The 22,723-nt window shown below is 45.3% G+C and overlaps 1 long non-coding RNA gene across 1 annotated transcript in view; it reads left to right on the forward strand.

Moving 5' to 3' along the window:
- The window catches only part of LOC119376288 (uncharacterized), a 31,963-nt gene extending 9,733 nt beyond the window's left edge, over window positions 1-22,230 (forward strand). Inside the window, exon 3 of the long non-coding RNA XR_005180544.1 lies at window positions 22,112-22,230. This is a non-coding gene — a long non-coding RNA (uncharacterized LOC119376288). The remainder of the gene's footprint in view (window positions 1-22,111) is intronic.
- The last annotated feature ends 493 nt before the right edge of the window (window positions 22,231-22,723 follow it).

Raw genomic sequence — 22,723 nt, forward strand, 5'->3', positions numbered from 1 at the left:
CATGACTGTCTCATTTTTGCCCCCTTTTTTAAGTTCTGCTACTCGAACCAGTGTTATACCACGGTCACACGGACAATGTCATCTTGAACAAGATGGACGAAAATGGTGACACTATATCATCTTGGTGTCGCCAAGGCAGCGATGGCAGTGGATTTTGCATTGTCTGCAGTCAGTCTATTAACCGCGAACAGCATGGTTTTGCAGCGATAAAGCGACATGCTACAAGCAAGAGGCACATTGAGGCCACGAAGCAGCACCAGAATTCAGCAGGTGTGTTGAAAACTCCGAAGACCTGCACATCAGACGTATTTGGACTTGAGAAAAATTGCAACCCAATCCGATCCAGGCTTTTTGCGAACCCACAGTAAACCAATTTAAGAGGCGTTGATGTAAACGTAACCTGCTGATACAGATTCGTGAAATTCTCCAGCCGTCGAGCAACGGCCGAGAGCAGAATGCCGTAGCTTCGGAAGTACGCGCGCGGCCAGTGCGCACACTGTCAGAACTGTGGTTATCGTTTGCCACAACCGCTGTGGGCGAAACCGCGGTCGCTCTTGACACTATCGTGTATGGCGACGGCGAAACTGACGGAACTCGGAAAGTGCACGCGCGTTCAACGCCCACCCAGTCCAAGCGACGCTGCTTCCCTCAAACGCCGCGGACAAAACCGCGGCAGATGAGATTATAGATAGCAACAAACGACGTACTTTTGAAGGCACGTGCGCGGCCAGCGCAGGCGGATTGAAAAAGGAACTACCGTTTGCCGCAACCACCGCGCACGAAACCACAGTCGCTATCAACGCGATCATCGATAGCGACTGCGAGCTCCGAAGGTACGCGGCTAACGCAGCGGTAGATTAAAGGCGTAAAAAAAAAGGCACGAAGCAGTAACGTAGCCAGCCCCCCCCCCCCACCCTTACCCGAAAAAAAATATCTGCCTACGCCACTGGCACAAAGCCTTTCGGCGTTCATGTCGATCTTCGCTTGTTACTATGATGGAGCGGACTTCACTTAAAGGGGTGGTGCCACTAAATTTGTGGCTTGCGCGTCCTTTGCTGTAAGCGTTTCCTATTGGCCTCGAGGAGTTACGGAGTCGCCCTCTATCGGACGCGCCTCGATTGCGTGCTAGGCAGGATACCGCCGGCGCGCTCCCCATAGGTTTTGCTGTCGGCGCTCTACAAAAACACCTCGCGGAAGCTCTCCAGGGCATTTTTGTAAGTACTTTCGAAATGAACTGTGTTCTTTACTGTCAAAATAATCATTTTCGACGAACTGAAAGCACAAGATAGTCTACAGTCGCTGTCTCTTTGCAGAAAACCGAGCACCCGCTTCACGCTATCACCGCGTTGGAGACCCCTGAATCGGCTTCTTGCGTGAAAGGTAGTCACTCGCTCAGTGCAAGCTATGTGAAATATCTCGTTAGAGTGGACTGCGTGTATAACCAAACGGAGCATAACAGAAAGAAGCCTCAAGCCAGCGATCGCACGGGTTCGCGACGACTGACGGTGCCTATGCATGCATGAACGTATGCATGTATGTTCATACTGATGGTTTCGCTTTTGCTGCGAGCGCGTTTCGGCACCGCGCTGTGAACTTTAGGCCGGAAAATATGATAATCTGTGAGTAAACAAACAACTACTGTTGCGCGGACGCTATCAGAGCAGTTCAATAACAATTTCCTTACAACTGCGGCTTCGGTGCGCATGGCAACTTTGTGATCTGCTGTCCCGACGATTCAGTGTTTTTTTTTTTCTTTTTTTTTTCGGTCTAAATTCGGGTACGTTTCAATGTCATTTGACAAGTTGTCTCGCATTGCGTATTGATCGGTCTTCTCAGCGGGCAAATGCCGCTGCTTCTGTTTCTTTATTCAGCGCATTCGTTTCGTTTGGTGCTCACACAAAACGTGAGCAAATGCGACGCCTTTTTTTTAATGCTCCTTAATTATCGTTCCGTTTGCATTCCAGTGAACTTGCCGCTCTCTGTCATCAACAAATTCATAGACCAAAGCTTCACCACTTCGAGATTGCTGGTGGAAGGAGAACCAGTCTACGAGACCGAGCATGTAGTAGCATGCAACGCCCAGGAAAAGAAAGAAAATACAGTAACATTTGCCGGACTTGTTCTGCAAACGTCGGCTGTGAACTAGGACCCACATGAACTTGAAATAGCGGTGAATAAAATAGAAGGTATTGCAGCAACAAGCAGCCGCAAAACAGGATAGTAATTATTTAGCGAGTACCCCAGCAATTTTGGCAGCAGTGTCGTGTCTAACGCCAACAGGGTGGCATCTTTCCCACGTAAATAAATTAGGCTCCAAGAAAATACATGGGTTTGGCCGGTGGGCCGATAATCGGTGGGCCGATCACGGAGGCAATGCAAAATTTATGTAGCTTATGAAGCAATGCATGCCTCATCAAATGGGAAGATTGCCCGTCGGCGTCCCGCGTCGGCGGCGTCAACACGAGTGATGCAAAAAATAATCGTCACGTGATGGTGTCACCATATGACGTCATCATGACGTCACAGATCGCCAAAATATGTAGCGTCATTATGACGTCACATAATGTGGCGTCACATGACGTATTTACACGTCATGGTCGCTTTGCATTGCCTCCGTGATCGGTCACAGAGGCCGTGCAAAACCGCGTTAGGTGCAGAACGCTTTTGGAAGGCTGCGCGGAAGAATCAGTACATCGACTGACAAGAAGAAGATGGCCTTCGCCTTCTAGTCATCTTTAACGAATGCATAAGGGACCCTGTGCGTTTTTTAATTCAACGTATCTAAACAATGACTTGCGCATCTACAGCTGATTTTGTGGACGCTGAGCACGGGGCTGACGATCAAGAGGTCGCATTGGAGTGTTCAGAGATGGCATCGCACGTGGTAAAAGGTAGCGCTTTTACCATCCTGTGGCAGATAAGCATCATTTGCCGGCGGGAAGCGCACGCGAGCCATCGTCTCAGTGCGTGCTGTTTGCTACTCACCGAACATCGCAGGCCCGACGCAGTAACAAAAGTCTTCGTCGCGGAAGTGCTTGTTGCACACAAGTCTCGTAGCGGATGGCTACTTGCCGGTTCTTAGCTTTACAACCCATGCTTCACGTTGTTTCTTGTCCCGCGGTTACCAGTGCAGGCTGCCACTGGGCTCCTTTGCGTAAGCGCGGCACCGAGCGGTAGAGCCCCATGTTCGTCGCCTTCGGAGGCAGCCACTTTATTACAATGGTTTCAATTTAGTAGCAAATGACAGAAAACTTCCGAATTTGAACAGACCGCAGCGCATGTGGGACTTGAAACTCGTTTTCAAAGTGCGCGGCAGTGCGCCACTAGCAGCCGACGCGGCCGCTGAGACCACGTGATCCTGCCAAGTACGTCACGCCGACGGTGGCGCCGGCGTTTCCAGTGGTGGTCCTCGAGGCCAATAGCTCCAGGAAGCCTGATGCACGCACTGAGATTCATGTATTCTCGCTAAATAATTTAATATCGCCTTTGGATGTGGACAACTTTCAGTTTCGGTTCCTGGGCACCGAGGTTGGGCAGTGACGTAGAAGTGTAGGAGGCTTGGTCACGTGACCACACAAGGCTGTGACCCACTTAGCCAGGAAGCGATCGAAACTCGACGAGTGATGTAGCAACCGATGCTTTGCAGGTACTATAGTGAACAAGAATATATTCTAGTTCACTACAGCCGGTACGTACGTTGCGGAGGTGGCGGAGGTCCGGAGGCCGCTCACGTCACTACAGCAGGTCTGGTGTGACGTCACTACAACTTCCGTTGACCCTCCTATAGAGCTACGTCAGAGTTGGCGCGCTAGCGATGCGTTTCGATCGGGCGAGTGGGCATTTAGGTACACCTCGAATGAATAAACCGCGCAAAAGAACGAGGACGAACAGAAGAAACAACAGACCACAGCGCTGACTCGCAACTAAAACTTTATTTCACAAGGAACAGAATAAATAGCATCTGGGAAAAGATATCAAACGGCCATCACGTAGCATAAGGCAACAAAAGTAACAACAACAACAAAAAAATAACACAATAACGTACGTGAGTGATTAGTCATGAACATGAGGCAAGTTATCGCTGAGATAAGAAACTTCAGCCTGTGACAAGGCTACCGAAGGTTGGCTGACGCATATGTGACTTTCCAATGACATGTAAAAAGCTTCCATTATTTCTCGTGTGCGCTGATCCCTGTGCCTGTGCAAAACTTCCGTCCTATCAAAACTGGGATTACAACCACTTTTTCGACAATGAAGAGCCAAATGAGAACCAGTGCCGTTTTTAACATTTTGCGCATGCTCTTGGATCCTAATGTTTATGCATCGACTAGTTTGCCCTATGTAAATCTTGCCGCAGGGACATGGAATTTTATATACAACGTTAGTTTGACAATCTACAATTTTTTTCCTATGTTTGACCGCGCACCTTAGCCGTTTGTCACTTTTTTCTCCATTTAACTTTCTGTGCACGGCTGGACATACCTGTCGCAACTTGTGGCCAACACTGAAAACAACGTCAACATGGTACCGATTTGCCACATTTTTAATTCCATGTGATAACCTATGCACATAAGGAATCACTGCTAAATTCTTTCTTGTGGTATCGCGATTGCCATCAGCTGGTCTGTTCGGTCTAGCTTTTACTGTTTTCGCCACTTTTTCACAAGCTCTCGTGATAACCCAAGTGGGGTATCCTGCTTCTTGTAGTCTGCACACCTGTCTTGCAAAACTTTGTTGCATCAAGTGGTGACATGATTTAAACAAAGACGACTGTATGCATGCAACGCTGATACCGCTTTTGACCACTTTCGAGTGTTCTGATGAAAACGCTAGTAAAGGCTTATCTGCCCTAGGGGAATACTCCCAACAAATGTGATCCCCCGTACAAAAAAATAACTTTAAATCTAGAAACTCATGTTCATGACTAATCACTCACGTACGTTATTGTGTTATTTTTTTGTTGTTGTTGTTACTTTTGTTGCCTTATGCATACGTGATGGTCGTTTGATATCTTTTCCCAGATGCTATTTATTCTGTTCCTTGTGAAATAAAGCTTTAGTTGCGAGTCAGCGCTGTGGTCTGTTGTTTCTTCTGTTCGTCCTCGTTCTTTTGCGCGGTTTATTCATTCGAGATGGAATCACACCAACTTGCCCAGTTAAACGTTCTAATGATTTAGGTACACTTTGGAAGTGAACTAAAATATATTCTAAACGTTTGCTGTGTCCGACCCTTCGTGTGGAGTGTCCTTGCTTACAGAGGAAACCCACAACAGGCTTGTTATAGCCTCGAAATTTGATGGCACCACCCCTTTAAGGCTTGAACATACGTAGGCGTTGCAGCGCGTCAACGCGTGACATTTTGACGCGGCGCCGCGCCCTCTCCCTATGGGGAGAGAGGGCGCGCGGCTACGCGAAGCTGCGCGCCCTCCCTCTCCACAGGGAGAGGGCGCGGCGCCGCGTCAAAAAGTCACACGTTGACGCGCTGCAACGCGTACGTGTGTTCGGGCCTTTAGTTTTCAGTTGGCCCCATGCGAAGCTTTGACGCGCGCTTTCGCGGCAGCCAGCTGTGCCGTCCCTTATTGGTCCGTTCACGTGTGTCCCAGAAAGGCGTACGCGAGTTCTTTTGACGGAAATAAATGTTTTGTGCGTATATCGTGGTTTGGAAACAGGTTTTGCTAGTTTTTTTATGATACGAAATTTTGGCCGATACGAATATTGTCGCTCCCCCTGCAGATTCGTATCACCGAGATTCTACTGTAGCTGGGAAACCGTACCTGCGTTGTTTGTTTGGCCACCCTAAGCCATTATAAGACCGCAATGCCAATGTTTACGCTTACGGGGCTGTTAGGTGATCCAATGGTGTTATGCAAACACCCATTATTGGACAGAACTTTTTAGTTCAGGAGAGTTCCTCCTTATTTGACTGTTTTGTTTCACACGGTTCATTTTTCCACTTGGCAGTGAGCTTTTATCTGCTCCAAAACCTGTTTTCCCTGCTCCCAAACCCGTTTTTGGCTGCTCCGAAAGCCCTTTTACCTGCTCCAAAAAGCTGCTCCAAAACAGCTTCAGTCAATCACATCACTGTCACAGGCAAATTCTTGTCCGTTTGTTGCGGGTGCGCTCTAGACGCGTGGTTTTGTCCTGTCGATTCCGGCTACACTGATGGCGCGAGACCGACGCACGTTTGGCTCGGCTGCTGCTTGGCCGCCATGTTGCTTCTTCTTTCGCGTCCACCGGTGCCTTTTGCTTTCGCCGTGAATCCGGTCAATGAAACCTACTGCAGCGTGGTCTCTACTTCGACTGCTGTCGTTCCCGATCTCACCACTTGCACCCCACTTCTGACACCATGTCGTAACTTGTGTTGTATCGGGTTCGAAAAGAGAACGAGACGGAGGCACAAAGTAACAGGACTCCCGGTGCGTTGTGTCACGCCCATGCGAGCGCCCCACAACGTCTCTTTATTGAGGCTCTCAAACCGTTTAATCCCACAGGTGCAATGAGTATCTTGTTGGGTCAACCTGGCAATGGCAAGTTGCTTTTGTTTCTGCAAGTGACGCACACTCCGCATCTCCGCGGCACACTTGGCAGTCCCATAATAGGAGGCAGCAGTGCAGCATGTTTCAGTTGTTATCTATTAAAAATGTTGCAGAGGATCTCTAAGCATATTCTTATGAGACAAGAACAAGGAAGCGTTTCTGTTTGCTAAGTTGCCGTGTTATAATGAATGAGGCAATACGAGAGGCCGGATTGTGTTATAGAATGTCTGGTTTATTAAGTCTAAATCATTAGCTCTTTCTCCATGCAATGTACCCCGATGCCGGGATCAATTGAGCCACACTCTGATTATTTCTCCACGAACAACTTTCTGCACGTACCGCAGCTTTCCAAACGCTCTGTTGGTGAGTCCATCGAGCACGGCACTGTTTCACACAATCATGTTCAGATATCCAGTGCATAATGTTAATTTGCCGAGCAGGTTCCCCATGTCTGCCTTTCGCAGCCATTCTCGTATTTGGTGACTTGGGTGTAGAGCATACAAGTTTCAATTCACACTCATCCCCCCCGAGTCCTACTCATCAAGGGAGTGCTTTGTCGATGAGCCTTCTGCCAACGTTTCTTTTGCCAATCGACAGTGGTGCACTCCCTTCGAGTCAGGACTTTCCCTTCTGCTGTGGAGATCCCCCTCTCCTAATCCATGGCTGCAAGTTGCTGCAGCAGTTGTTCATGCCGGCGGTGTCAATCAGTTCCAGAGGGAGAGGTCACACACTCTCTGGACACTGATTTTGTGGACGCCCGGCGAGTGCACGTTTTCGCAAACCTAGCCAAGTAATGCTTTCGCATTAAAATATGTTTAGGTTGTCGCCTATTGAAAACACTTGCAGCAGAGCCGGTGGCACTACACCACACATGCTGCCGAGTACATAGCTGGAGATATTTATCATGATAGGGTTGTCAGTAATAAGTTGTACCGTTGTGATCGTTCGTGGCTGCTATCATGCCTTTGTGTTTTTCTATTGCTTATCCTAAAATCATTGCCAGAAACGTGCCAATGCCTGAATCATTAGACAACCGGTCTTTGCACTTTCCAAAATGGCAGAGCACCTTTTGCAGGGTATTTTGGGGTCGGCCACATCACGAATTGAAGGTCATTTTTAACTTTTATGCGACAAAAGGTGATTGCGGTGCGCACTAACTGTAAGGCATAGGACAAGCCACTATGGTGATCTGCGAGTACGTTAGCCTATGTAGAGACTTGGTGAGGGATTCATTGAAACTGTGTTTTACTTTTAACCATCAGTATGTTCAAAATAGGTATATGTATTACCAAGGTTTGCCTGTATGTGCCAATTTCAGAGAAACGTGGAGAAAAAAAATGTCAGTGTATACTAGCAGCAGATAACTTTTTTGTAGGCTTGTGCGAATAGTAAATTTTAGGTCCGAAGCAAATGGTGATTTGGTCGAAGCGAATTTCGAAGTGAATTCGAATAATTTATATAACATATTATAAAGAAAAATGAGCATACTTGTCATGACCCAACTAACCAGCGCAAAATTTTTAAAGTTGAAACAAAGCATATGCATATGTCATTCTCTTTGGTTAAAAGGGAAGTGGAAGCAACTTTGAGTAATAGCAGGATTTGACTTTCAGTAGAATGCAAGTGATAACCTGTAAAATATGTTACGTTTTAAAATTTACTATACTTAGAGCATATAAGCCGGTATAACAGGCTTTTAAACTTAAAAAAAATGATGAATCGATGTGAGGGTAATACAGTAAAACCTCATTAATTCAAACTCTGTTATTTCGAAATCCCACATAATCAGAAGGATTTTTTCTGGCCCCGTATTTTTCAATGTAAATTTGAGTGGATAATTTGAAGCGATGGTCAGTACCAGTCCACTTAATTCGAAAACTTTGGGTGCCATGTGCCAATTCCCCGATCCCGATTTAGCCGCAAATCCGCAGAAACGATGGCCCTTAGGAGCCACAAGGCAGTGCAGTGTAGCGATACTAATGAGTGACAAGTGAAGAATCCCAGCCTCGCTGCTGCCAGCGCAAGAAAAAAACTAAACAAAAGGCGGTCTCATGGTCAGCTGAAATGTGCGCCTGCAGAAAAGACGTGCTTCACTGCAACACAGTGGTAACACACAGGCAGCATGACGCATGCTTCTCTGAACGTCAGCGTCAGCGTCTTTCTGGGAAAATAGAGAAATTAATAAAGGGCGGTCTGACGGAACTCGCGATGTATGCGAACCTCCGAATGGCGGTTGTTCCGGCAATTTGCGCCCTTACACTGCTGGCGGAGTACCTGCAACACCTACTTCGAAAACTCAGTTCGAAAACTTCATTGATCATCTTTTCCACCCAGAACACATCGCGAATTCCGTCACACTGGTCATTATTAAATTCTTTATTTTACCAGAAAGAATAGACGAATGGTCGCATCATGACGCGCTGACGCTGCGAGGAGCAGGTGACATGCTGCCCGCGCGTCATCACTGTGTTGCAGCGAAGCACGTCTTTTCCGCAGGCGCGCATTTCAGTGGACCACGAGACCATTTTTTTTTCCTCTTTCTTTTTTTTTTTTTTCTTGTGCTCGCAGCAGCGAGGCCCGCCATTTCCCCGGTTTAGCGGCAAAGTTGGAGCCAGGTATTGCTGGAAGACATAACCCTTGTAGCCGCAAACTAGCAGGAACAGCAAGCGACCACCTCTGATTACTTCCAGTAATTCAAAGTTCCTTCCATTCCGGTTTTTTGTAAGTTTGGTTCATCCGAAAACCCGCTTAATTAGATTTTTCACAGTCCCAGTGACTTTGAACTAACAAGGTTTTACTGTATGTTCATTTAAACTTGAAGTGGGCTTCGCAGCAGTGCAAATTTCTCCTTTACAGGGGGTTACATGCGGTTTGTATATGTCTATTCGTTCATTTTGAATACTTCGAAATTTCCCAGGATTTAAATTCGTGTCGAAATGAATTCGAATACTGTAATATTCGTTCGAATATTCGAAGTGCTCGAATATTCGCACAAGCCTACTTTTTTGGAATGCTTCAAAGACTTGTTCAATGGAAGCAGCTGTATTTATTAGCAGAAAAAGCTGCAAATTATGACTCAAGTTATATTGTTGCACCCAAGACATGTTGTAATGTCACCCAAGCACTATCACAACTGTAAAGATATGAATTAAACGGAACTGGAAACCACAACACTTAGCAAGCCAGTGGGCTGACAGATGCATTAAATCAGATAAACGTACAAAAACTATCATGGCTGTGCTTCTACTTAAAGAAGGTTTATTTGATGCACCTCGGCACTTGTATATTGATCACTTCACAGCAAGTGTGCCAAAGGCATCACTTGACCATTTCAGATAGTTTTTAGGTTTGGGCGACTCATTCAAGCTTTTATAAATTAAAAAAAAATTCATGTTAGAGCCTCAAGGTGTGTGTGCTGACTGTCTGGAGCAAAACAACCGTTGCACTGTTCTGTGAAGTGACAGTACAAAATTACGCTAAGCGTGGTGTGGTGGCTGAATTTAAAAATTCATATCTTACCAAAAAAAGCTGAGATGAGATAATGCTGAAAATAGAAGGCTGGCAAACAACCCTATGTGATAAACTTCGTATTATATTTTTACATGGACCATCGCAATCTAAATATTAAGGCTGAAGACACACCAAATCCAACATTTTAGGACGATGGGGGTACCCAAAAGTAACTGAATAGGGCTGTGCTGGGTAGAGCGAGCGTAGTATACAATTCTCTCGCTACGTGAGCGTCGCGAAACTCCTTTTAAGTAAGTTGCATTTGGTGGCTTCTCCCAGGAAGGTTTTGTCGGTGTACAGTGATTTTTTAATGAAATCAGATTCGTGCGCTCGGCATTTTTTTTAGTGATGGCCGATTGAACAGTGGGTGGCTGTGAAATATTGTTTTTTGCTCTGGCAAAATCACTCGGAAACTATTGCAATATTAAACACTGTTTACAAGGACACTGCGATGGGAAAAACTTAAGGGTATGAGCGATTTTCTCTTCTTAAAAAAAGGGAAATGTCGATTCATGAGAAGACTCATTTTGGGTGTCCATCATCTTCACAAACGGATGAATATATCAAATTTTGTGCACTTCTGCTTGAAGATCGACGACGGACCATTGTAGAGTTAAAGAAGTTATCTGGTATAGCTTGGAGCTCGGTTCAGCAATTTTGAGAGAATATTTGGGGTGAGAAGGGTCATTGATGGATTTCTGCCTCAAATTTCAGCAGAAAACAAGCCCTTCTTTGAAAGAACGGCTCCAAAGTGACCCAGACTTGCACTCCAAGGTTGTTACTCGTGACCAGTCATGGTGCTATTCTTACCACCCAAAACAATATTTCGCCTTCGCACACAGTTCAGTGGCCATCACAATAAACGCTGAGTGCGGGAAACTGATTTCACAAAAAAAAAATCTCTGTACTCAGAGAAAAGCTTCCCGAGAGAATACACCAGATGTAATGAACTCGAAAGGTGTGGCACGATGCTTACCTAGTGAGAGAATTGTGTACTACGGTAGCTCCGCCCAACACAGCGCTATTCCGTTTACTTTTGCAGTGCTCCTACTCTTGCGCCAAATGCGCCAAATTTCACCAAAAGAGATCTTCTGTGTCATCTGATAAAAAAGCACGATCTTGTGCCTAAATGTGCCAAAACGTTGCCTTCGAGACGGCATGCGCAGCCCAATCTCGGAGGTCATAGCCAAAATTAGTGACAGTCCAAAACGTGTGCAGCAGTAGTGGTCTGCGGACGTGCGTGACACGTTTGACGAAGTGGCTTAATAAATTGTGCTCACCATTATCGAAATTTGCACTTGCTATTTGAGACATTTACAAAATGCACGGCCTGTATGCCTGCTTGCCATACTGTGCTGGTGGTCCGTCGTGCACAGCCACGTAGGAACGAAAAACTTGGGAGGGAGCATGCCTAGCATCCACAAGCCAACCTCCTCCAAACTTTCTCCATGTTCGCAACAGCTGTGTCATAGCTTTGATATAAAACTTCTGGCATCACCTAGTGGCTAAGTAGAAGTACGGGATGAAGGCAATGGTTATAGACCTCTCCCTGTTTGCAAACAGTGTGACGTCACTGCGAGTGCCACACCCACAAGCCCCACCCTCGGAGCGGGTGCTGGTTGGCAAACAAAGGTTGTGCTCCCCAGTTCTTTCTGCATAGAAGCACTGTGTATGTCTGCGTTGCCTCGATAGAATTGCTATTTCCTGAAGGTGCAATATTTAGAAATTGGTTTAGAATGCAACTATCCTCTTTTTACTGGTGCAATGAAGAAGAGGCGTTGCCCATAACACATGATTATGTTGGATAAACATTTGGTGATTTAGTGATAACTCCTCGTTGTAGATGAGTGCAGCCACAAAAAAATAATAATGATAATAAAAAATCTGATACCCTTCAAAAGATAATGCTGCACATTTTCACGTATGGTGCTGAAACAATGTAAGTTTCACTAAATAATTTATGTTTGGAGAAATATTTGCATAACATGGATGTGAACATACCTCACGTTTGTCAGGACATAGTATACACTGCACTTTTCAATGATGTGCAATATCGGCAGCACCATGGTTTTGAGCTAAAAGTAAAAGGCGCAAGGTAACGAATTGGAGTCACAGCCACGGCACAAAATGCCGATCAGAGAGGAATAATACTAATGATGATAATAATAATAATATGAAGCACATACACGTAACCATGCGTCAGGTTGAGGTTAAGATATACCATACAGTGAAAATTAATTAAGCTCTCCGCTACAGCGTTCCTCATAGTTAATAGACCCTTTTCATAATTGTAAAGCTAGCTTTCCTGCTATGCAGTTTGCCCAAGTAATGGCGGCTAGTCACTTACTGCAAACAGCGTGTTCAAGCGCATTTTGCTTACGCTATGACGTGGAAAATGTAGACTCGGCTCTCTTGACATAAATACGCATAATAGACAAGCCTCAGCACGTGCAACTAGGACCACGTCTCCACTCTAAGCAAGAGAGGTGCCGCCATTAGTTGTTCAAATATGCAGCGCAGAGAAGCGCACTTGCGGATTATGAAAAGGATCTATTGAGCATTATCTGTATGTATAAACACAGTGATTCCACTCCTGTGTCAACTGTGCCAAAGTGCGCCAAATTGTATTTACTGCACCATCCTGATAATATCGATGGAAATTGCTCCGAACTGTGCCACAGTCTCTGGTTTTGAGCATCTATCACCGGCAATCCCATCGCCGGCGCGTCAAAACACGTGCAGCTTGGTCTTGGTGCCGCCAAAGCCACAACCACGGACCAAGAATTATTCCGCTTAATAAACAGCGCTGGCGTGTGCGTCCCGAATAAGCCACGATGCCATGCACGGTGCGGACTACGGTGTTAGAATAGGTTAGGTGTACCGACGCTCCGCCTCCGTCGCGCAGCCTCCCCGCCGAACACGGAGACGCGCTTCGCATTTTTTCCGACAGGCTGCGCTGGGTGTATCGAGGCCTCAGGTCAGCCGCTCAACGGGGGCCGCGTCGCTTACAAAGCTTCATTTGCGACAACTCTTCAACTGCTGGCCGTTCGTTCTTTATCAGGGTAATCGTACATATCACTCTGATTTGAAAGTAAATGCACAACATCAAGAAAATTCAGTGGCGGCAGCCAACAGATGGAAACACATAGGAAATATAGCTTCTGCGAACAGTGACAATGAGTTTACAGGTGAACGCGGATTTCAAAAATATTTTAGCCCGTGCACAAATGAGGCCACCGTGGCAAATTGGGTGACGCCGCCGTGATGAACTGGGTTAATAATAATATCTGGTGTTTTACGTCCCAAAACCATGATATTGTTATGAGAGACACCGTAGTGGAGGGTTCCGGAAATTTCGACCATGGGGTGTCACCGCACAGTACACAGGCCTCTACCATTTTGCCTCCACCGAAATGTGACTGCCGCGGCCGGGATTGAACCCGCTACCTTTGGGTCAGCAGCCGCGAGCACCTTAGCCACTGATCCACCGTGGCGGATCCGAACTGTGTTAGTCAAAAAGAAAAAATATTCCCGAAAAAGAAAGCGGGGGCAGGGGGCGGGGGTTGACGTTTCACTAAATGATGGTTGTCAGAAGAAAGCAACACATTTGACAATGGTAGATTAGAAATTCCTCTCATGGGTTTGGCGTTGTGCACGCACCATATCGCATGGATTCAAGCAGCTGCCTTTGCGGCGTTTACACGTGCTGGCTGGCGCGTGGTAATGTAGGTTAACGTCCATTTAACGACCAATCCATCATGACTCACCATGTGCCATTCTGACTGCACTTCTCGTTATTCGTCACAGACATGCCGTTTGTTGCAGTAGCACATAGAGCAGGGCACTTTGTGCCTCTATGTGCACAAACAAGAAATGGTCGTGCTCGTTTCCTTTTCAGCGCCCTAACCATTTGCTTTCCAGTTTCTTCTTTCGGGAATGACAGGAATTGAGAGCGACACCATATTCCGTGACGTCACAGTCTGACCCGTTAAAACTAACACGCCAAACCAGACGAGGCCCCATTCGTGCACATACGTTCGCCAGTCGAAACGCCTGCCACCCAAATGCTAGCCTATTTGACATGGCTTGTCTTTGTTCATCGTGTCCTTATTTACACAACTTATATTGTCCAAGTATTTATTTTGAATATATCAACGAGCGGCTTCGTAGCCATCGGTTACAAGCTGTCGCCGACTTTATTGCGTTCTCTTTCAATCCTGTATTTTCCGACGGGGGAGTGGCGCGTCACGTGCTAGTGCACGCCCCGAAAGACCTAAATAGAGTTATTCTATTCTATTACATAAAGCATTCGTCTTCTCGCAAATGTTTACGGAATTTGCAAATAAGCAGTTCAAAGTAAAAGATTCTCTAGGGTCACTTAATCTCAAATGCGAAATGCCCCTTACGCATGATACCTGCACTTTATATGATGCTGACCGCAAATACATCAATTAATCTTTCGAGGGCAAATGAAGGGGGAATTCAACACGCGTCACGCAACTGCAGATTCACTTTTGTAGACAAAATGCGGGCACGATCGCCTAGGCCACGGTGTTGCCGAGGCCGAAGGTGGTGTTTATGAGCTTCACGCCGCATGCCGAACTGTCATGCATAAAACACTACTAAGTCTTTATATTTAACTTATATGTATGATATTACAATAGCACACAATCCTCAAAGGGCTTTGCAATATCGCTAAACACGCTAAAACACCGAATGTTAGAAGCGTCAGGTTTGCGCTGGGTATAGCCAGGCGGCCACCGTCCCTCGCGCGCCTCCTTTCGGCAAGAAAAGGAAAGAGGTCCCCGATTTCTCCTCATTTCAATGCGCCGTCGCTCCACCTAACCTATTCTAACACCGTGGTGCGGACGCAGCTTCTGTTGTCCAAGCCATCTCGACGGCAAAACGCGCTCTCTGCAGAGGCTCGTGACATCTAGGCCAATCGGTAGTGAGAAAGTGTGGCGACGATTCATCGGTGTATGTCGTCTGTTCCAGAAACACTGAAGCTAGCTGTTTTAAAGCGTCGCGCAACACGTAATTCAAGCAGTGGTCACTAATAAATACACGCGTGCTGCTAAAATGTCTGTCACTTCTGTTTCTGCACATTGCGGAATGAAATCTGGGAACGCTAGCAATAGATATAAGTTGACTGTACTAGAAACGCTTCTACTACACTCTGATATAAGGAACATTATCAAATTTTTCGTGCTTCGCGTCCATGGAAGAGTACTTGAACGGTGGGAACGCATTGGCACTTTTCCTCAGATATACTTTATCCACGGATCTTCATTCAGAAGAGCTTTTTCGTAATTCCTTCCACCAGCACATCCGGGTTTGTAATTGCTCTTGTGGTAAATACCCCCTAAAGGCCCTGCCCTTTCGAGCTTGTGAGTGCTAGGGTTCCAATTCGAATTTTTCACTTGCTTTTTTAAAACTATCATCTCATTAATAGAAGCATGCCTCCTGGTCGGAGCAGCCACGGTTTGGTTTTAATATGTGCAGCTGTCAGTAGCGGGCCCTTTACTGACGGCCGTGGCATCTGAACGTCCACTGTGAATTGGCTACGCCATGTTACATGTCCGCCCCTCACTTTCCAGGGTCAGCAGCCGATGCTAAAAAATCACAGTTTCGCCTAAAGGGACACTAAAGGCAAATAACAATTTATGCCAGAGTGAAAGGTCAGTGTATAGGAACGCCTAAAATGTCAATATTATGAACAGCAGTGCTCTACCAATCCAGAAATTAAGGTAAATGTAGAACACAATATGCACCACCAGTGGGACATTTTGGAATGAGCTCTATGACATCAAGGGTTTCGAGTACAATTAATCACTAGTACTCAAATTACTTATAATAAAAAATAATATTCTGGTCATGACAAGACATAATAAAATTCTGCTTGCACGTTTCTCTTTAATTCATGGAAAAAAGAACTTGGTGTTACGATGGCAAATGGTACGGGTGGTTCAAAAGTTCCATTTTCGCCGGGATGCGCTCCACTCACACGGTCGCGTCTCAGTGGTAGTTTCCGCTAGCGTAGTCACATTCTCGTGCCTGTTTCATGAACCATTCCTCCCCGCACCTCAAAACCAAATGAGTCGTCAGGCGCCTTTTGCACGACTCCTCAAAGGGGATGAACATTGGTCCGACGTGGATCACACAACAGAAGGCTGAACAGATTTCACGGTATACATGGGTTGATCTTGTCGCGTTTGGGCGGCACGGCGCACCTGCGGCGTAAACAGCGGCTCACTGAACGCCATCAGCACAAATACACACACGCATATGGGGCGCTCGTATTCCTGCACTGACGGCCGGATCGCATGCAGCTTCCCGACACTACACAGCAGTGTCCTAGTATGAAGCGCTTCCACGGAAAGTATCGCATTAGAACATGGCTACAATGCAAGCAGCAGTGGTCAGCAAAACAAGCATAACAAGAAGTATTCTTGCGTGCGTTTCCGGTGGAGGTGCAATGTTGCCAGATAATGGAAGATGCTGGCGTAGTGCCCATTAAAAGCGGCGTTGGGGAGCGCTTACGTCACGAGTCCTTTACAAAACATCTCCTGATGCCTCAAGATATCGTGCGCGTCAGCGACTGCACCATTCAAGCAACACAGCCCCCCCCCTCCCCTTCCCTCCCCTGGCGGACCTTCATGCTCCTTACGAAAAATGAGTGGTACATTTCCTCTCTGTTTGATGAGCAATCGATAGCAGGCCTCACACGCGGGATGACGTTAGCGCATCACGGCCGTGTCCGATGAAACGAGCTACCCGTCTCTGTCGCCCTCCATGCGACGGAGACGGCCAGCTCGTTTCATCTCTGCTTCAGCCGCGTTTGTCGCCAGCGCTCGCAAGCTTTTACTCGCGGGTAGAACATAGGATGCGCAGGGGGAAGTTATCAATTTGGACTTTGTACGGAAAACGACTGAAATTGCGGTGACTATGCCAACGGCGACGGCAAAAGCCGTTGAGAGTGTCCATATAATTGCTATCGCAATAAAAAGGAAAAAAAATTGTAGAGCCACTCTACTCTGTGAGGTGGATGATCAGCGAAGCTGTTTAGCGCACGGCAGAGAGGTGACATGGTGGAGGCCAGTTTGGTATGTAACACCAGGTTATTAACGGCCAGGCTGTTAATGTTCAATACACAATAATAATGCGAAAGCCTTAGATGCCTCATCAAACGCGAAAATTGACTGTCGGCGTCGGCGGTGTCAACATGAGTGATGCAAAAAATCATCATCACATGATGAAGTCGTCATGATGCTACATAATGTTAAAACTAGTGACGTCATCAGGACATCATACACCGTGGCGTCATGTGATGGCGTCATCACATGACATTGTTACTTTGCACTGCCTCCGTGATAGGTGCAGAAGGCTTCCAGAGGGGAGCGGAGGAGGATCAGTACATAAAGTTAGAAGAAAAAGAAGAAGATGGCTTTCGCCTTCGAGTCGTCTTAGGCGAATGCATAAGGGACCCTGTGAGTTTTTTCTTTTTTTCACTGCTCCTTAGGGGGCATTGCGGGGTTTTCGGTGTACAAACAGAATGTTCAAGCCATAGACAGCTTCGCTGTAAAAGGAAAACAACGTTTGTTAAATCATGTAGTCCCCCATTGAACATACTTTCGGACACTTTCGCGGAAGCTCTACTTGAAGCGGATCTCCATCTTCCAGGCAACCCCGGCACGTGCTCTAACGATGGTCTGGAGACACTGCAAGAATGCTTTTGCTAGAGCATAGAGGGGCCTCAGAAAGAGGGAAGGGAGTGTCGGAGAAGGTTGGCTTTTTGAGGCTAGTTAAGTGACGTCAATTTGCTCCCAGCAATACAATTGATGGGGAAAAAAACTTAGCTTTCGCCTTGGAATCTTCATAGTCCGGGAATGGATTAGGGACAGTGTCACTTTTTAGCATTGAGGCACTGTTGTACGTCACAGTGTATGCCTACCACGTCTGCTGATCACCACATAGATGTATTTAGAGTGTTATTTCATAAAGTACAATTTTATTGATCCAGTATTTTATTTGTTAGTGTAAAAAATAATTGCTGAAGAAGTAATTCCAGAACACTCAACTGCATGACGCCCTTATTTTTGCATTATCGAGTGGAATATGGAGTATTCCTGAGATGATATTCTCCGTGAGATTTGCAATGAATAGAAATTATTTCTAGCTCTTCATTAGAGCCCCATAATAATTATTCAGGGGCTTGTATGTAAATGCAACTTGCTTCTCGAGTGTGTTTCAGGATGTTAAATTAGCTGCTCCAGAGTGCTCCCAGATGCAAAATTACCTGCTCCAAAGTGCTCCAAGATGGAAATTTTCGCTGCTCCAAAGTGCTTCAAAATGAAATTTTTGCTGCTTCAAAAATTGCTCCATATCAGAAGTCCTCAGTGGCATCACTGTAAACATCATGATTTAATTAAATACATAATCGTTTGCACGGTTACTTCGCTGCACCTGATACCTCCAATGTGTTTGCTAACACATTTTACTGTTTCATGTTTGATACACAAGCCTGTAATGTGCATTGTCACTTCATAAAGATTGAGCCGCAAAGGCAAGTTAACAAGAATATGGAAAACAACAACCTCCACCGTTATCATTATGACTTATGAGGTCTCCAATAAAATGAGATACCTGCAGTGGATTTCTGCATTCTGCATAGCGACAGGGTTGCCAAGTTCGGCTACTTGTTGAGGCTGGTGGTGGTAGAAAAAGTGGCTTGGCTACTTGGCTACCTTCTTGTTTCCTCGATTTAAATCGTATGATCTATGTCTGGTAACGTGGCAGCCGCTGACATTCGAATATGCGATGTCAAAAAATGGCTTCCAAGGCGTGTTTAAAGCTCCCACAATCGAATTTGGCACTTGTATTACACTAATGAAAAGGCTTTTGGATACGTGGCTGGGTCTTAAGGAAAACTGTTGCATTGGTCCTCATTTTACAGATCACCCATCGCTGAATGTGACTTTAAACTGTAATTGGAAGTGAGCGAGACATTCGAAAGCACTTTGCATCCATGGCTCTCTGCACTCATTGATATTAGCAATTGTATATGTAGTGAAGTGCTTGTGTCATTTCTTAGGATCAGGTACGAACTGCGAATAAAGAACTTCAATAACACTTCTGTTGTGCATAGTTGGTACATAGCTTTTAAGGTGGAAACTTCAGCACAAACCAACGCGGACCACAAAGAATAGGTTAGACTTCTGTCTCATCTATTCTTTGTGGTTCGTCTTGGTTTGCGCTGAAGTTTTCATCTTAAAATGCGACTAAGGAATATTAACTGCTCGAATTTTATCATCACTCAAGAAATGATTGCGAAATTGACTACAATTTATGCATCAACCCAACAACTGCGATTTTGTGCACACTTATGCGGTACTAATTTTTATTGTCACCACGAAGCTGTTACTTCTAGTTGTTTTAAGAATAGTCATGCAAAACGCATGAAGAGAGTAATTTTTGCTACAGTGCAAAAGACTTCTTCATCCTGCATGAAATGATTGCTAAAGTGAACAATTTATGCTTGAATATCGGCAAATCTCATTTTGAAGTGTTCGTGTTGTACTTATTTACATTTTTGCCAAAAGGCTTTTGCATTTAGTCACTTAAATAAGTACCTCACAGTTGTTTTCACACACGCATGGCTACTTTTGGCTACTTTTACTGCGCTTGGCTCAAGTTGGCTTCTTCTTGGCTAATTTTCTCAATTGTCTAGCTATTTTTTGTCTTTCCGACCTGGCAACTCTGCGTGGCAAAGTGTGCACGCCGCTTTGGCAATGGTAAAACGTGCTGGGAGCTCATGCACAGTCGTACCTCTCAGCCCAGAGTTTATGCATAACATTTCTTTTTCTGCACACAGCGTAGACAACGCAGAGATATACGCACGGATAGCTCATTGCATCAAATTCATTTCTACCTTTACTAAATTGTCAAGTCCTGAAGTTCGGTTGACAGCCGGTCACTGCTACTGGCCTTATTAGACGTAACATGCGCCAGTGTTTTCGCAAGCAAGATGTCTCATTAAGCACACAGTGCACCACACACAATATTGCGAATTTCACTGTTCCTAATAGTTGGCCAATATCACCGCTGTCTTTCACTGCACACCACAACAAATGCGGCATGTTGCAGCATGCGGACAGGTTGTCACTTGTCGTGGCCATGCTTGTTTATTGCAAAAAAGTTCACAGTTTTGCCCAAACTGATGCATTGGTGGAAACTGCATAATTGTGGATAGCACTTGGACTCATCAGCCGATGCTCTAGGCAAATGTGCCATGTTTTCGTGATGCCACATGCAGCGCAACTCCTGCTACAGGTAGAGCGAAATGGCTATGGCAGCTTCCAGGTTTCTCATAACGCTAGTGTCACCCGCTGTGGTAGCTTATCAGTCTGAGGTGTCGCGTTGCTAAGTTCAAGGTCGCTGGTTTGATTCCCGGCTGTATGTCGATGAGGTGCACATTAAAGAACCCAGGTGGTCAAAATTAATCCAGAGTCCCCCACTATGGTGTGCCTCATAAGCAGGTCATGGTTTTGCCATGTAAAACCCCGGAAATTATTGTTACTATAACAATAATAATAACAATGTTGGTGGGATGAATAGTGTTGCCAGTGGCACTGCACCTCAGTGGTGCCCAAGATATGACCAAAAAAAAATAATAAAACTGTCATCGTTATTCGTTTTCTAGTAAAATATCGGACAATGGTGTGTGTGTGTGTGTGTGTGTGTGTGTGTGTGTGTTTGTGTGTGTGTGTGTGTGTGTGTGTGTGTGTGTTCTCAGTAAACGTAAATCTCTTATTAAATTGATTGCTGCTCAAATGGAACTACTGCGTAAGATTGGTTTCGGACATGAATTCTGCGCCCCTATTCATCTCTTAGTAAATGGACCTCCTGTTAAACAGAACATATTTGCCTGGTTCCTTCAGGTTCTGTTTACAAGAGTCTACTGTATATATCTATGTGTTTGCGTGTTCAAGATGACCAATGGGAATTATTGATCACTGGGAGGAGTTGGAGCTGCAGCCCCCTCCCCCCCCCCCCCAATATAAATACAACAAAAAAAATTCTGGCTACTCCACTACTGTATTCTGCAATAGGTGCATGTTAAAAACCCCAGATGGTTGATCTGAAACGAGAGCCCGACAGCAACTCTTATAACTAGGGCTCCGTGTTTTCTGATAAATGTGACAACATGTCGTCTGGCACAGTGGGGCGCACCAGACAACATCGAATATACGGACCTCATAAAGTATGCTTGCGTCTATTACAACAAGCTTACATTTAAGGTTGTAATATGCAAAAAATGTAGGTGTTTTGTATTCAAGTACAGTTGAACCCCTTTATAAGAGACATGCACCGAGGAGCGATTCTTGTCTCTTATATGAGTTGTCTTTTATAAGCAGGGTACCGTGTATGCATTTTGTGATCAACCCTTATTTCAATGTAGGCACACTGGTGTCTCTTATACCCATTCGTCTCTTACATCAGTGTTTCTTATACAGGGGTTCAACTATATGTGTTTGTGCGTTAAGACCTTCGAGACAACTAAAGTATGCTTGTGTTCTGACGTTTTTGTGTTCAGATATCATTTCATCTAAGATATTGGATTATTGAGAATATTGCCAAATTAAACTCTTAATTTCGGAGGATTGGAGATTTACGAGAAATAAATTCAGTAAATGTTGAATTTCCACCAAAAAATAAACTTCGAAAAACATCCTCTGAATTTCATGAAAAATAAACTCCGAAAACACGGAGCCCTACTTATAACCCTTAGGTACTCGGAGATGTTTAAACCTATAATTTCTAAATAGAAGACTACTTGCGTAAGACCAACTTTATCAGCTAGTACTGTTGGTTTCTCCTTGTGCAATGCATTAGTTTTCTAATACAACCTAAAAGTATTACGAAGATAAGCATATGTTTGTTAGCACATTTCCTTGCGGTCACAATGTAATTATTACTATAAATAAAATTAAATTGTATTTTTGTCACAGTGGTGGGAATGTGAAGGTAGACATACTTAATGCTTTCTGGCTTCTTTTTCATTCCTAGGCATACATTCCATTCTTTTCTTCAGCAGCTAAAGGTGAGTCGCTTCTTCCTCAACTGACAAATCTGTTGTGGAGCATGCAAAACAATGAAGATTGCTGGCTCTGACTCAGTGAATGAAATGGCTTTTTTTTTCTGAACAGGCAAACATGTCAATGCCTATTATGTGCTTATGTTAGCCTGTTATACTTCGGTGACACAGGCTGAAGCAATTTTAACACGATAGCGTTAGAGAGCTCGTGTCGTAGAAATTCCACCGTCGGTGTCTGTGTCGGCACCGTTGGTTGTGAGCGAAAATTGTCCGTGAGTGAAAAATCGAGAAAGAAGCAAATAAAATAAAGAATAAAATTTTGGGTCCCATTGAGGATCGAACCGGGGCCGTTCGCGTGGCAAGCAGGTGTCCTACCACAAAGCCACGATGTTACTTGCAGCTGCTTCAGAAAAAAACACTACATAAATGCCATGTAGTGGAAGGAGTCTCCTTATCACATTTTGTTCGACAGGTGTCACGACGAAAACGGGCCCATTCGGCGATCTGTAGGCGAATTTGGGAGGCCATCAAACTATGTCGAAAAAGGCAGGGATAGTGCAGCCATCGCCGCTAAAAACACACAC

Source organism: Rhipicephalus sanguineus, unplaced genomic scaffold (genome assembly GCF_013339695.2).
Source record: "Rhipicephalus sanguineus isolate Rsan-2018 unplaced genomic scaffold, BIME_Rsan_1.4 Seq1148, whole genome shotgun sequence".
Classification (NCBI taxonomy): domain Eukaryota; kingdom Metazoa; phylum Arthropoda; class Arachnida; order Ixodida; family Ixodidae; genus Rhipicephalus; species Rhipicephalus sanguineus.